This window comes from Desmodus rotundus, chromosome 2, assembly GCF_022682495.2.
Source record: "Desmodus rotundus isolate HL8 chromosome 2, HLdesRot8A.1, whole genome shotgun sequence".
Taxonomy (NCBI): domain Eukaryota; kingdom Metazoa; phylum Chordata; class Mammalia; order Chiroptera; family Phyllostomidae; genus Desmodus; species Desmodus rotundus.
Genome location: NC_071388.1, coordinates 108648950 through 108664624, shown reverse-complemented (window position 1 = coordinate 108664624; position 15675 = coordinate 108648950). Strand labels below are relative to the sequence as shown.

At 38.4% G+C, this 15675-nt stretch overlaps 1 protein-coding gene across 15 annotated transcripts in view; it reads right to left on the bottom strand.

The window, feature by feature from the left end:
• Positions 1-15675, bottom strand: part of WDR33 (WD repeat domain 33) — a 92160-nt gene that overhangs the window by 64148 nt on the left and 12337 nt on the right. The window lies entirely within an intron of this gene.

Genomic DNA, 15675 nt, shown 5'->3' with positions numbered 1-15675 from the left:
GAGACAGAGAAAGGGAGGGGGAGATGAGAGATAGAAACATTGATAGGCTATCTCCCATAAGCAACCCAACCAAGGATTGAACCTGCAACCTAGGAGTGAACACTGACCAATAATTGCACCCACAACCCTTTGGTATATGAGATGACACTCCAACCACCAAGTCACACCATCAGAGCTATTAGACAAAGAGAGGGAAACACCAATGTGTACGACAAACATTGATCAGTTGCCCCTTACACAGTCCCCAACTGGGGACTTGGCTCATATCCCAGGCATGTACCCTGACTGGGAATCAAACTAGGAACCTTTCTGTTCACAGGCCAGTGCTCAACCCACTGGTCTGGGAGTTGGGTACATCAGTCGAGGCTGGGCCGTTTTCTTATTGATGAATTTTGAGAGTTCTTTCTGTAACCTACATACAAATCCTTTGTCAGATATGTGATTTGCAAGTATTTTCTTAGTCTGCTACACTTGATTCTCTTCTTAGTATCTTTTTTTCTTTTAGCCCTCACCCAAGGATATATTTATTGATTTGAGAGAGAGAGAGAAGAGAGAAACATAGGTCCCGTTGTTTCCCGAACGGGCCCCAAATGGGGGTCGAACCTGTAGCCTAGGTGTGTGCCGTGACTGGGAATCAAACCTGAAAAGCTTTTGGTGCACAGGATGATGCTCCAACCATCTGAGCCACCCAGCCAGGGATTCATAGTATCCTTCAAAGAGCAGAAGTTTTTAAATACAATGAAACCTTATTTATCAATTTATTTTATTTTTAATCTTATCTAAGAAATCCTTATCCAAGCCAACGTTACAAAGATTTTTCTGCGTTTTCTGACAATTTTATTGTTGCACTTTTACATTTATATCTATGACCTATTTTGAGTTCATTTCTACATTAGTTATTAGGGATAGGTTGAGATTCTCTCCTTTTTTGCTCATATAATGTCCAATTGTTCCAACACCATTATGCTGGCAGAAAGGACTATTTTTTCAACTAAGTTACTTTTAACCTCTGTTAAAATCAACTGACTATATTTTGTCAGGATCTACCTTAGTATCTTGATTACTATAACTTTTTTAAAAAATATTTTTTTTATTTATTTTTAGAGAGAGGTGAAGGGAGGGAGAAAGAGAGGAAAACATCAATGTATGGTTGTCTCTCACACTCCCCCTACTGGGGACCTGGCTTGTAACCCTGGCATCTGCCCTGACTGGGAATGAAACCAGTGACTCTTTGGTTCGAAAGCCAGCACTCAATCCACGGAGCAACACCAGCCAGGACTTGATTACTGTAACTTTACAGAATGTCTTGAAGTCAGCTAGACTTCAGATCAGATTCTCCAACTATGTTGTTGTTTATCAAAAGTGACTTAGCAATTTAACATTCCACAATTTCAAAAAGCAGCTTATTATTCATTATCTACAAAAAATATTGTTGGACCTCTGATCTGGGTAAATCAATTTGAGGAAAAATTACATCTTAAGAATACTGAGTCTTCAAATCACAAGCAGGTAATTTTCTACAACTATTGAGGCTTTCTTTGATTTTTTTCATCAGCGTTTTATAGTTTTCAGCACAGAAATCCTATACCTATATCTATATGTGTGTGTGTGTGTGTGTGTGTGTGTGTGTATGTTCAGATTTATACCTTTTTAGGGGTGCTATTTAATTGGTACTATTTTTTTAACTGATTTCCATTTCCAGTTGTTCACTGCTGGTATAAAGACATATTTTTTTACATTGCCCAAAGACCCTGCAATCTTGTTAAGCTCACTAGTTTTAGAAACTTTCTTGTAAATTCCTTGAAGTTTTCTGCATAGACAATCATGCCATCCACAAATAGGGGCAATTTTCTTTCTTTATGTTCTAAAAGCCCTTTTATTTCTTTTTCTTGCCTTACCACGGTTCTCAACCTTAGAGAAAGTATTTAGTCCCACACACACAATATTTCACTATTATGTACGACACTAGCTATAGATATTTGCAGATGACCTTTGTCAGGCAAAAATAAATAAATAAATAAATAAATAAATAAAACCTTCTATTCCAAGTACGTATGAATTTTTATTGTGAAATGTGAAGAATTTTGTCGACACAATTTGAATTTGAGATATTTAATGATTTGATACATTAAAAACTCAATTTAAAACACTGTAAAATTTCACTCCCTCACTCAACTTACTCAATAGAAGTCAGAATTCAGTTTTGTTCTTAAGAAAATAATTTCTAGCCTTGACCAGATGGTTCAATTCATTGGAGCAAGGTCCCTTACACCAAAAGGCTGCTGATTCAATCCCCAGTCAGGGCACATACCTGGGTTGTGGGTTCGATCCCCACTGGGGCACACAGGGGAGGCAACAGATCAATGTTTCTTTCACATTGATGTTTATGTCATCCCCCAGCAGTTCCTCTCGAGTGGCAATTTAAAGAAAAAAAAATTTTCTCTTCCATTCAAGGATGTATTATATGTATAATCTTTCTAAAGCAATAGGGGTTCCATTCAATCTTCTTTAATCACTAGATAGTATTAATTTATAAATGACAAAATATAAATTCAGTTGCTTATTCTATGTTGAATTAAGTTTTCAACCAAAAACCTGGGATAGTTTTTACCTGAAAATTCTGTAAGACTGAAAGCCAACATAAATGTGAGAAATGGAGAATTCAATCCAATATAATATTTCTAGTGAACTAACATCAGCTTCATCATGTTATTATAAATAAACAAACAAAAAAAATAAGGCACAAGTCTAACATCTGAGTCTATTTGAAATACATTTTATTTATTTATTTGTAGCTTTACCTAAGGACAATTTCATTTGCTTTTTTTAGAGAGAGGAAAGGAGAGAGGAATAAAGAGAAACACTGATGTGAGAGATGCATTGATCAGTGGCCTCCACAGGCACCCAGATTGGGGATATGCGCCTGGATGGGACTGTATGAGTTTGGAACGGGTCGCACACACACACGTGCCCAGACAGGACATAAAACCCGCAACCTATGCATATGCCTGACCAGGAGGTGAACCACAACCTTCCGGTTACAGGATGACGTTCCAACCACTGAGCCACACCAGTCAGGGCTGAAGTACTTTTAGCCAAAATTAATTTAAATGTGAAATAAAAAAAACAACACTCAAAAAAAGTGATCCTTTCACATGTGCTTAAGCAATACTTTCTATTCCCAAACTGGAATCTACTAATAATTCAGAAGCCCCTGGAGACTGATGGTATCAGTACAAGGGGAATAATCTACACAATGAGAATTTTTAATGCCAAAGGCTCTGATGGGTACAATCTCTGCAACGAGGTTATACCTGCCAAGCAGACATAACTGTACTTTTTAATCCATGAGAATTAAACAATTTAGTTAGTTCTCTAGAGCTAGAGGATAGAAAATACAGAGAAAACACATTAACAAAACAACTGTACACACAAACCTACATTGTAAGATTCCAGAAGACACCTAGCTTAGAAACGTCCATAAGTTAATGCCCTGGCTGGTGTGGCTCAGTGGACTAAGTGCGTGCCTGCGAACCAAAAGGTCACACAGGTTTGATTCCCAGCCAGGGCAGATGCCCAGGTTGCAGGCCAGGTCCCCAGTAGGAGGTGCACAAGAGGCAACCACACACTGATGTTTCACTCCCTCTCTTTCTCCTTCCCATCCTGTCTTAGAAAATAAATAAAATCTTTTTAAACAAAAGTTAATGCAATGAGAAGAAAAAGGCAGGGGACAACTAGCCTGGAGTATGAGACTAAGAAGACATTAACAAACCCTGATGAAATCTCGGGATTTTTTATCCTCACCTGAGGATATGTTTATTGATTATTTTGGGGGGTGGGGGAAAGAAACATTGATGAGTTCCTTTCCATATGTGATCCAACCAGAGATTGAACCCACAGTTAGATATGTGCCCTGATCAGGAAGCAAACCTGCAACCGTTTGGTACACAAGACAATGCTCCAACTGACTGAGACACCTGGCCAGGGCTGGGATCTTGATAGTTTTTCTTTTTTCGTTGTTGTTTACAACAAGAGTTAACAAGGATGTGAAGAAAAGGGAAACCTTGTGCACTCCTGGTGGGACTAAAAACTGGTGCAACTACTATGGAAAACAAGTTAGAGGTTAAAAAATAAAAGTAGAACTATCAAAAAAACAGAGAAAGTTCCCGGCCAAGATGGAGGCATAGGTAGAAACCCTTCCCTTCCTCACACAACCAAAAGGAGGATAACAACCAATCTAAGCACAATAAACAACAAGAAGTGCCAGAAAATCAAACTGCATGGAACTCCAACAATGAAGGAATTAAAAGAAACATTCAACCAGACCAGTAGGAAGGAGCAAGGCAGTCGGGCAGCCAGGCAGGGAAAGAAGACCCGAGGCAAGGTGATAGACTGTGCAGGTGGGGCTGGCTGAGAGGTCCCAGGGCAAGGCGGGGGACCACTCCGATAGGGCTGGCTGAACAGGAAACTGACACTCAGAGCTGACTGTGGACTACAGCAGGGGTTGCCACGGTGGGAAAACTTCCCACTCTCACATGAGAGTTGAGAGCTTGTTGGAAAAGTGGGACTAGAGCCAAGCAAGTGAGCTGCATTGTTCCCTCTCTGACCCCTCCCCAACAGGCAGCACTGCAGGGCAGCAAAGAGGGTTGCCCTTCCCAGGTGAATATCTAAGGCCCCGTCCCCTTACAACATAACAGGTGTGCCGAGACAAAGAAATATAGCCCAAATGAAAGAACAGAGCAAAACAGCAGAGAAAAAGCTAAGCGATGATGAAATAGCCAACCTATCTGATGGAGAGTTCAAAACCCTAGCGATCAAAATGCTCACAGAACTGACCGAGCTTGGTGGCAAAATGAAAGAGCAAATGAAAGATATGCAAAGTGAAATAAAGCAAAATATTCAGGGAACCAACAGTGACAGGAAGGACTGAAATCAAAGATTTGGAAGAAAAGGAAGAAATAAACATCCAACCGGAACAGCATGGAGAAACAAGAATTCAAAAAAATGAAGAGAGCTTAAGAATTTCTGGGACAACTTTAAATGTTCAAATATCCGAATTACAGGGGTGTCAGAAGGAGATGAGTAAAAGCAAGAAATTGAAAACTTATTTGAACAAATAATGAAGGAAAACTTCCCCAATCTGGCGAAAGAAACAGACTTCCAGGAAGTCCAAGAAACCCAGAGTCCCAAAGAAGTTGGACCCAAAGAAGCACACACCAAGGCACATCATCATTAAGTTACCCAAGATTAAAGATAAAGAGAGAATCTTAAAAGCAGCAAGAGAAAAGGAGAGAGTTACATACAAAGGAGTGTCCATAAGACTATCAGCTGATTTTTCAAAAGAAACCTTACAGGCAAGAAGGGACTGGAAAGAAGTATTTGAAGTCATGAAAGACAAGGACCTACATCCAAGATTACTCTATCCAGAAAAGGTATCATTTAGAATGGAAGGGTATACTCTGGTTTCTCTTCATATCATGTAAATCTTTCGCCTTTTAGAATGGAAGGGCAGATAAAGTGCTTCCCAGATAAGGTCAAATTAAAGGAGTTCATCATCACCAAGCCATTATTATATGAAATGTTAAAGGGACTTATCTAAGAAAAAGGAGTTGAAACACTAAGAACAGTAAAATGACAACAAAGTCACAACTATCAACAACTGAACCTAAATAAATGAAAAACAACGAAACAAAACTAAGCAAACAACTAGAACAGGAACAAAATCGGAGAAATGGACATCACATGGAGGGTTTTCAGGGGAGGAGGGAGGGGAGGAGTGGGGGGAAGGTACAGGGAATAAGAAGCATAATTGGTAGGTATAAAATAGGGAGAGGTTAAGAATGGTATGGGAAAACAGAGGACTCAAAGAACTTGTATGTACAACCCATGGGACGTGGACTAAGGGTGGGGGGGAATGCTGGAGGGTTGGGGGTTGCAGGGCAGAGGGGCGATAGAGGAGGGGGAAAGTAGGACAACTGTATCAGCATAATCAATAAAATATACTTAAAAAAAAAAGAACTACCATATAATCCAGCAATTCCACTTCTGTTTATCTGAAGAAAACAAAAATACTAGCTCAGAAAGATATATGTTCATTACAGCATTATTTTTTTTCTTTTTAAAAAGATTTTATTTATTTGTTTTTAGAGAGAGGGGAAAGGAGGGAGAAAGGGAGAGAAGCATCAATGTGTGGTTGCCTCATGTGCCCCCTACTGGAGACTTGGCCCACAACCCAGGTATGGGCCCTGACTGGAAATCAAACCGGCACCCCTCTGGTTTGCAGGCCAGCACTCAATCCATTGAGCCACACCAGCCAGGGATCATTGCAGCATTATTTATAGTAGCCAAGATATGGAAATAAACTGTCTATCAATGGATCAGTGGCGAAAGAAAATATGGTATGCACACACACACCACACACAGAATATTAAAAAAGATTTTTTCCATAAAAAAGGAAATCTTGCGTTATTTACAACAACATGAACAAAGCTTGAGCGCATTATGCTAAGTGAAAATAAGATCTACAAAGAAGGACAAATGCTCTACAATATCATATATATGGAATTTAAAAAAAGCAAACAGCCCTGGCTGGTGTGGCTCAGTGGACTAAGTGCTGGCCTGGAAACCTAAAGGTTTCCAGTTCAATCCCAGTCAGGGCACATACCTTGGTTGTGGGCCATGACCCCAGTTAGGGGCATGCGAAAGGCAACAGATCATGTATCTCTTGCACACCCATGTTTCTCTTCCTCTTTTTCTTCTTCCCTTCTTCTCCCTCTGAAGTAAATAAACAAAATCTTAAAAAGAAAAAAACAAGCTCACTGATATAGAGGCACAGAGCAGGTGTGTAGGGGGAGGTGTAGAGGACATGAGTAAAGGGAATTTAAAAGGTACAAAGTTCTAGTTATAAGATAAGTAAGTCATGGGGATGTAATGTACAACACGATGTCTATACTTAATACTCTACTGTGCATTTGAAAGTTCCTAAGGGAGAGGATCTTAAAAGTTCTCATCACATGAAAAAAACTTTTTAACTATATACGGTGACTGACATAAACTAGACTTAATTCTAGTGATCATTTGACAATGTATACAAATACCAAATCATTATGTTGTACACCTGATGTTATGTCAATTATACCTCAATTTTTAAATTAGTGCAAAACAAGTTACAAATTTACTGAATTTATACAGTTCAATTAAGCTTGGTAAGTAGAATCTACCTTGTTACATTATATAACTAGCATAGATATTAACATAATATTAATCATTGCTAATTGTCTTATGTAATAACCTTATAGTTATTTAAGAAAATCTCTATTCCTACGGATAATAAACACTAAAGTTTTTAGAAGTCTGCATCTTTCAGAGTTCAAAAAAACTCAATGAATAAGTGAAAAGCATGCTGCACATCAGGGGTGTCAAACTCATTTTCACCGGGGGACCACATCATCCTCACATTGCCTTCAAAGGGCCAAATGTAATTTTAGGACTGTATAAATGTAACTACTCCTTAACTAGGGGCAGGGAGCTTGGCGCTGCCGCCAGGTAGAAAAAAGATGCCAGGCAAGATAAAACAAGGCGGAGGGCTGGATTTGGCACACAGGCCTTCTGTTTGCCACTTGTGCTGTACAAAATTTACTTTCTAATGACTATAAGAAGGCACTTCAAAATCCTGTTTTACCTCAGTGTTGCATTACTATGGACATTTACAATCACATATTATATATACTATGAGCCAAATTTGTATTGCCTATTCATAATTTGCATATTTTAAAGAACTTGCCCACTATGAAAACAACACACAGTGATGATAGAATACCTAGGGAAGGAGTCTGAGAACATAAAGGGAAAAGGGAAGAAGAAAATATGCCACAATTAGTTAACTATTTGCAATTGTAGATTACATGTAAAATTTTACTTTCACGCCCTAATAATTACAGCTTTGAAGTTTTCCATATTAAAAACTCTGCAAATTTTTTAAAACAACTTCCTAGATGTTCCACTAAGTATAACAGGATTTACTTAAATGTCCCATTGTTGGACATAGGAATTGTTTTAAAATATACGCTACTAAAATTCAAACTGCACTCATCTTTGTGCACAATGCTTTTTCCTCAGAACCATTTATATCCATCACAAGAGGAATTACTGAAGTCAAATAATCTTTGCTAGTTCAGGTTAAAAAAGTCATTTTTACTTGGCTGTTTCTACAGTTTTAACTTTCTTGATTATTAGTAAGGTTGAATACTTTTTTCCCCAAGTTGTTAACCAATTTTATTCCCATTCCTAGGTACACTCTCTTTCCACCTCTTATGTATCTTCCTTTGGAAGTAAATCTACATTAGGTCTTTGTCATCTGTCTTCCATATGAGCAGATTCAGGGAAAAAACTTCCCTATGTTTCTAGTTGTTTGAATTTTGAATTTAAAAGCATACGTCTTATAATACCTGGAGTTAATGACAATAGAAAAAATAGCTTAATAGGAAAAAACACTGTTTCCCTGTGCTCAAACTACAATGGACCCTCCTTATTCAAAGATTCCACATTTGCTAATTTGTCTACTCACTAAATTTGATCTGTAGCCCCAAAATCAATATTTGCAGTCTTTGAGGGTAATTTGTAGACATGTACAGAGCAGCAAAAAAATTTCAATCACCCAGAGCTCATTCCCAGCTAAGGCCTAACCAGGTGGTACTAAGGCCTAATCAAGTGATGCTCTGCCCTCTTGTTTCCTCTCTTACACTGTAAACAAGGGTCCTTTTGCAGGCTATTGAGTGTCATGTTTTTGACATGTTTGTGCTTTTTACTGATGATTTTGCTGCTTAAAATGGCACCCAAATGTGCTAAAGTGCTGTCTTCTGTTCCGAAGCACAAGAAGGCTTTGGAGTGCCTTATGAAAACCATATGTTTTGAAGGCTTGGTTCAGGCATTACTTCAGGCATGAGCTGTAACTACTGCTTTTAGCCACTGAGTGCAAAGTTAATCAATAATACACATTAAATAAGGTCTCTTTAAACTGAAACACACAAAAAACAAGGTAGGTTTTGATTGGCTGAGGCAAATATTGTCACCAGAGGCTTCCAGGAATCTAACTAACCCTGTATTTACCCTAGGAGCAACAGTTGAGTATTTGCTAGATCAGTATTTGCAGTAACTGTACAGAACATAACTACTATGAGTAAAAAGGATCACCTGGGTTTGGCAGCACTAACTATTCATAAGAAAAAAACAATAAAACTGAATGGTACACACAATGCAAGGTTATTCTCATTCTCTCATTTTAAATTTCCTTCAACAGCAGAACCCCTTCTTAAAGTCACATCTAAAAAGTAAATTCAAGATACACAGCAAAGTTGTACCACCACCCTAATGCTATTCATAACTCAACAGAGGGATAGAGGCATCCATCCCCTAAGCCTTGGAGGGATGCACACAATATCATCAGAGTGCAAAGAACAATGAACTTGGGAAGCTAGGGCTCTCTATAAAGGCTCTTCCTTCCCTACCTTAGAGAAATTTTTGACACTCTGGGTCTTTGCTCCATCTTTAAAATGAAGGACCAGGATTAAGGACTTAATTACCACCCAATAGTTACCATTTGTAAAGCACAGAATGATTATGATTTATAATCTTCTACTTGACATTCAAGAAAACTACTGCTATTTTTAAACCATGTTAAACTGGAAATTATTTCCAGAAAGTACCTTTCTTTATATATTTATAAATTTCAGAAAAGCATTCTATGATTTAAGAGAGACCCATGAAGGCAACTAAAAAAATTCTGTCTCACCCTGGCTAGTGTGGCTCAGTGTACTGAGCACCAGCCTACAAACCAAAGGGTTGCCAGTTTGATTCCCAGTCAGTGCACATGGCTGGGTTGTGGGCCAAGTCGCCAGTAGGGGGCGCGGTGAGAGGCAACCACACACTGATGTTTCTCTCTTTCCCTTTCTCCCTCCCTTCCCCTTTGTCTAAAACTAAATAAAAAATATCTTTTAAAAACTTTTGTATTTAAAAATAAATGTCTTACAAAAAAAACAGTTCAAAGGCATAGGCAATCAGAAAAATAGCTAAATATGTTGCTTTCGCCCATTTATATCATGAAATTTTATATTACTATTAAAATTTGTTTGAAATATTTTAAACAAATTTACCTGCTCTGAAACTATGTAGAAAAATTAGATTGTAAAATAAAATTTACAATTATTTTAAAAGAACTGTATACTTTTGGGCAAAAAGTCAAAAAATGGAAAGAAACACATAAAGGCAACAGAGTATGGAATTGGTAAAATCTTGCCGTTTCCTTTATACCTTAGGTTTTTCCAAGTTGTCCACAACAGATATGATTTACTTTTATAAAGAGGTAGGAGTGGTGTTTTCCTTTTTTAAAAATGTTCTTCTCAAGTCTCTAGCTTTGCCAAATAATGTGCCACAAAGCATTCCAATAAACAATGGGCTATGTAAAAGACGGTGATCCAGTAAGATTATAATGGAGCTGAAAAATTCCTATCACCTAGTGATGCTACAGCCATCGTAACATTGTAGTACAATGCATTACTCACCAGTGTGTGGTGATGCTGGTGTAAGCAAACCTACTCCGCTGCGAGTCATATAAATGTATAGCACAATTATATACAGCACATACTTGATAATAATAAACGTTACTATATTTATATACTACACTTCTTATTGTTAGATTGTACTCTTTCAACTTTTTCAAAGTTTGCTGTAAAACAGTATGCCACGTTACTCCAGAGGCAGCCTCACATATCTTGTGTTTACAGTGTCTCCTGACTGCATCATTTTCTCTAGTGCTTGTTTTAACCTTGTATTGTTTTGTGTAGTAGTAACATGCTATATAGGTTTGTGGCCCAGGAGCAACAGACTGTACCATTACAGCCTAGGTGTAGAGTAGCTATACCATCCAGGTTTGTGTTAAGTGTACTCCATGATTCCACAGAACAGTGAAATTGTCTAACACATTTCTCAGGACGTATCCCTATCATTAAGCAGCACATGACTGAACTTTCAAAACCTTTGTCGGTATATTTCTATACCAATGTTCTCAATTATTTTTGTAAATTTATGCTCATTTATTATACTCAATTTATTCAGCAGTCTTTGCACTCACAAAGTATACTATGTATAATCCTTGAAAAGCATGTATTACAATGGTAAAAACTACATGTCTTTCTGTCTAAACTATAAATTCCTTGTAAGGAAGAACTGAACGTTTTGATCTCTATATTCCCAATAATTTGCGTACACCTGGCGCACATGAAAATTGTAATAGATACATGTTAAAATATACGAGACCTGTCCAGAAAGTATCCAGCCATGTACTATGAAAAAGGGGCAGTTATTGAAGAAGATACAAGATAAAAGAAACATAGGACAATAATGCCTCAGTCCCTTTCAAAGCAGGCACCATGTGACCTCACACAGTTCTCCCAATTGCCATCAGTTGCCCTGTTGTATTTTCCTGAATTTCATCTATGGTCTGAAATCTCTTCCCTTTCAAAGGTGATTTTAGTTTTGGAAACGTCAGAAGTCGCAGGGCACCAAATCTGGTTTTAGGGGTACTAAATCACCTGGGTGATTTGATGTTTCGCAAAAAAAAAAAAAAAACAACTCTGCATAAGATGTGATGCATGAGCAGGTGCACTGTCATGATGAAGCTGCCGATCACCAGTTGCCCAGTCTTCTGAATTATCCAAATAGTTTCCTTGGGGGAATGTTCAAGCTTAACACTAAACTTGATGCAGATTCATTGCTCTACTCTCTTGGTCACTGTGAGTGCAACAGCCACACAGTATACAGGATCACTCAACAGCATCCACCTCCCCCACTGTCTAGTACAGTGAAGTTGTCATTGTTCACGCATGAGCATTCCAGTCCACTCTCCTTGGCTGCAGGGTTACATCGATGTCACACAGCCTACTCTCATTATATTAACAGTGGTTGCAGATTTTGCAGATAGGCATCGTATGCTATCAGAAAATCACCATTGGAACACCCAGTAACACTTGCTGCAGACAGGCTCTACCAATGGCTGCTAAAATTAGTGAACAAAAACTTGAGAAGCAACATATATTTACTTAGTTTCAAAGTTATCTCCTCAAAATACTTATTAGTTACAAAGGAAAACAGGCTCTACCAATGGCTGCTAAAATTAGTGAACAAACACTTGAGAAGCAACATATATTTACTTAATTTCAAAGTTATCTCCTCAAAATACTTATTAGTTACAAAGGAAAAACAGTAACCATACAGAAAAAAAGTCGAGCAAACACAGTATTTCCTCACAGAATAATTTTTGCTTTTGTATCACAGGGAATGAGCTAAGAGAAGTTTCACCAACTGAAAAGATATTTTTAGGACAGTGTAACTTAAAATACAGAATATGTCACACATACAAAAGAAACATTTTAAGGTGGGAGGACAACACTTAAGATTAACAAAGAAATGCAGTCCATTCTCTAAAACAACTATAACAGAGACAATTAATTTAACAGCTCTCTTAGCTGTCCAAGAGTCATGCTTTCTGTATTAGGACTCCTGGATAGAGAAAGCAAGTAGTGGTTTCAACTAGTTCTAAATTAGGCTGGTAGATCACAGAGGTTTGATTTGTAATTGAGATAACTTCCTGTGAGCAAGTCTTTTTTTTTTTTTTTTTAAGATGTATTTACTTTTACAGAGAGGGGGGCGACAGGAAGACAGGGAAACATGAATGTGCAAAAGAAACATTGATCAGTTGCCTCTCCCACACTGCCATATGGGGACCTGGCCACAACCCAGGCATGTTCCCTGACTGGGAATCTAAACAATGAACTTTTGCGTTGTGGGCTGACACCCAACCCACTGAGCCACACCAGTCAGGGCTCTGTGAATAAGTCTTAAAAAAAAAAAAAAAAAAGTGTATGTATTAAAAATAACAAAAATCAGGAAGACTACTCTAGTTAAAAAGACCAAGGAGACAACCAGACAGAACATCTGAACCATGATTAGGTCCTGGTTTGAAAAATCCAGCTATCAAAGACCATTTGACATATGAAAAGATGCTCAGCATCACTAGCCATCAGAGAGATGCAAATTAAAACCACAATGAGGTACCATCTCACACCAGTCAGAGTGGCCAACATAAACAAATCAACAAACAAATGTTGGAGAGGATGTGGAGAAAAGGGAACCCTAGTGCACTGTTGGTGGGAATGCAGACTGGTGAGGCCACTGTGGAAAACAGTATGGAATTTCCTCAGAAAACTAAAAATGGACCTGCCCTTTGACCCAGCAATTCCGCTGCTGGGATTATACCCTAAGAACCCTGAAACACCCACCCAAAAGAACCTATGCACCCCAATGTTCATAGCAGCACAATTTACAATAGCCAAGTACTAGAAGCAACCTAAGGGCCCATCAGCAAATGAGTGGATCCAAAAACTATGGTATATTTACACCATGGAATTCTACGCAGCAGAGAGAAAGAAGGAGCTTATACCCTTTGCAACAGCATGGATGGAACTGGAGAGCATTATGCTAAGTGAAATAAGCCAGATGGTGAGGGACAAATACCATATGATCTCACCTTTAACTGGAACATAATCAACAAAAGAAAAAAGCAAACAAAATATAACCAGAGATACTGAAATTAAGAACATTGTAACAATAGCCACAGGGGAGTGGGGAGGGGATAGTGGGGAGAGGGGTCTATAGGAGCTACTATAAAGGACACAAGGACAAAATCAAGGGGGAGGGTAGAGGTGGGGGAGGGAGGTGGGACTGGCTGGGGTGGGGTGGAGGGAAGGGGAGAAAATGCAGACAATTGTAACTGAATAAAAATAAATAAATAAATTTTTTAAAAAAGACCATTCAATGAGCCAGCTATTACACACTAGTAAGGAACTATGGCTAATTTTCTTTGATGTGATACTGCACGCTAATGTTGCATGTTGCAACATTATGTATCATGTCTGCAATTACTCTCAAATGGCTAAAAACACCTGTATGTACAAGGACTGTCCACAAAAACTCCAACTATTGTTTATATAACGAGAACGGTTTGTGCAACATCATTGTAACCCAGCAGCCAAGGAGAGTGGACTGGAATGCTCGTGCATAAACAATGACAACTTCACTGTACTAGTCAGTGGGGACAGTAGATGCTGTTGAGTGAGCATGTGTACTGTGTGGCTGTCACATTCACAATGACTGAGCAAGTAGAGCAACAAATCTGTATCAAATTTTGCATTAAGCTTGAATATTTCTCCATGGAAACTATTTGGATGATTCAGAAGCCTTTTGGGGATGATGCAGTGAGTGCAGCACAAATAAAAGTGGCACAAATGCTTCTCAAAGATGGTCGAGACTCTGTTGAAAGTGTACAACAAGCAGTACACCTGAGAATGCTGAACATGTATGGACTGCAATCAGCAAAGATCAGCGACTGACAGTGAGAGAACTAGAAGCTGATCTGGTGATTCCAAAAACTATTGTCTGAGATTTTGACGCAGGATCTTGGCATGAAACATGTTGTGGCAAAATTCATTCCATGGCTTCTGCTACCACAGCAGAAGGAACATCATGTGGTAGTTGGGAGAACTGTGTGAGGTCCCAAAGTGCCTACTTTGAAGGGGACTGAGGCATCATTGTCCTATGTACAATGTTTCTTGTATCTTGTTCAATATGTCTCTTTTTCATAATATATAGCTGGACGCTTTCTGGACAGACCTCGTATGCATGTAACATGTATGTATATAGAGACATAACGTCATTAGTTAAAGTTATACTGGGGTAGGACAAGCCCATAATTCAGTATGATTCGTGTCCTTATTTTTTTTTTTTAAGTTTTGGACACGTGTAATTAAGACTGGTGCTTTTGCTGGCACTCTCCTTCCCGGGAGCATGCCCACATTTCTGGTCCTCCTCTTCTTCCCCCCAGGCACATTATCCTTGCCTTTCCTAAACTCCAAGGGCCCTTCTTTTGTTTCTGTAACTTATTTCCCGAGCCTACACAGCACAGCTGGCTCACTTGTACTACCTCTGTAACTTTCCACATAAACTTTCTCTTTTAATTTGGAAGAAAAAAAAAAAAGATTGGAGCTATGCTGACACAAGCTAAGAAATTACCAGAAACCAGAAGAGAGGCGTGGGGACAGATCTTTCCCTAGCACCTTCTGAAGAAACGCAGCCCTGCTAACATCTTGACCTTGGACACCTAACCTCTATAATTGTAAGACAACAAATATCTATTGTTTAAGCCACTTGATTTGTGGTATCAATTTGTTATAGCAGCCATGGCAAACCAACAGAGAGAGTAACAGCAAAATTAGAACAAACATTGAATTTAGGAGGCAAGTATATGGTATTAACCTCTTTCAACTTTTCTTTATGCCCAAAATGTTTAATACCTTAGAATTATGTGACTAATCTGTTTTCTAGCAACCATTCATTTAGTAGACAGTGATGATAATTATCTGATTACAAGGAATTTTGTTTATCCCAATCCACAAAATAACTTGGTGGGATTTTCACTGGGATCGTGTTAAATCTACAGATTTAGTTGGGGAAAACTCACATCTTGACAATACTAAACCTTTCTCTCCATGTGCATGAAATATTTTTCTATTCATTTAGATCTTTTGATTTATCTCCTAAAAGTTTTATAGTCTTCCTACTGCA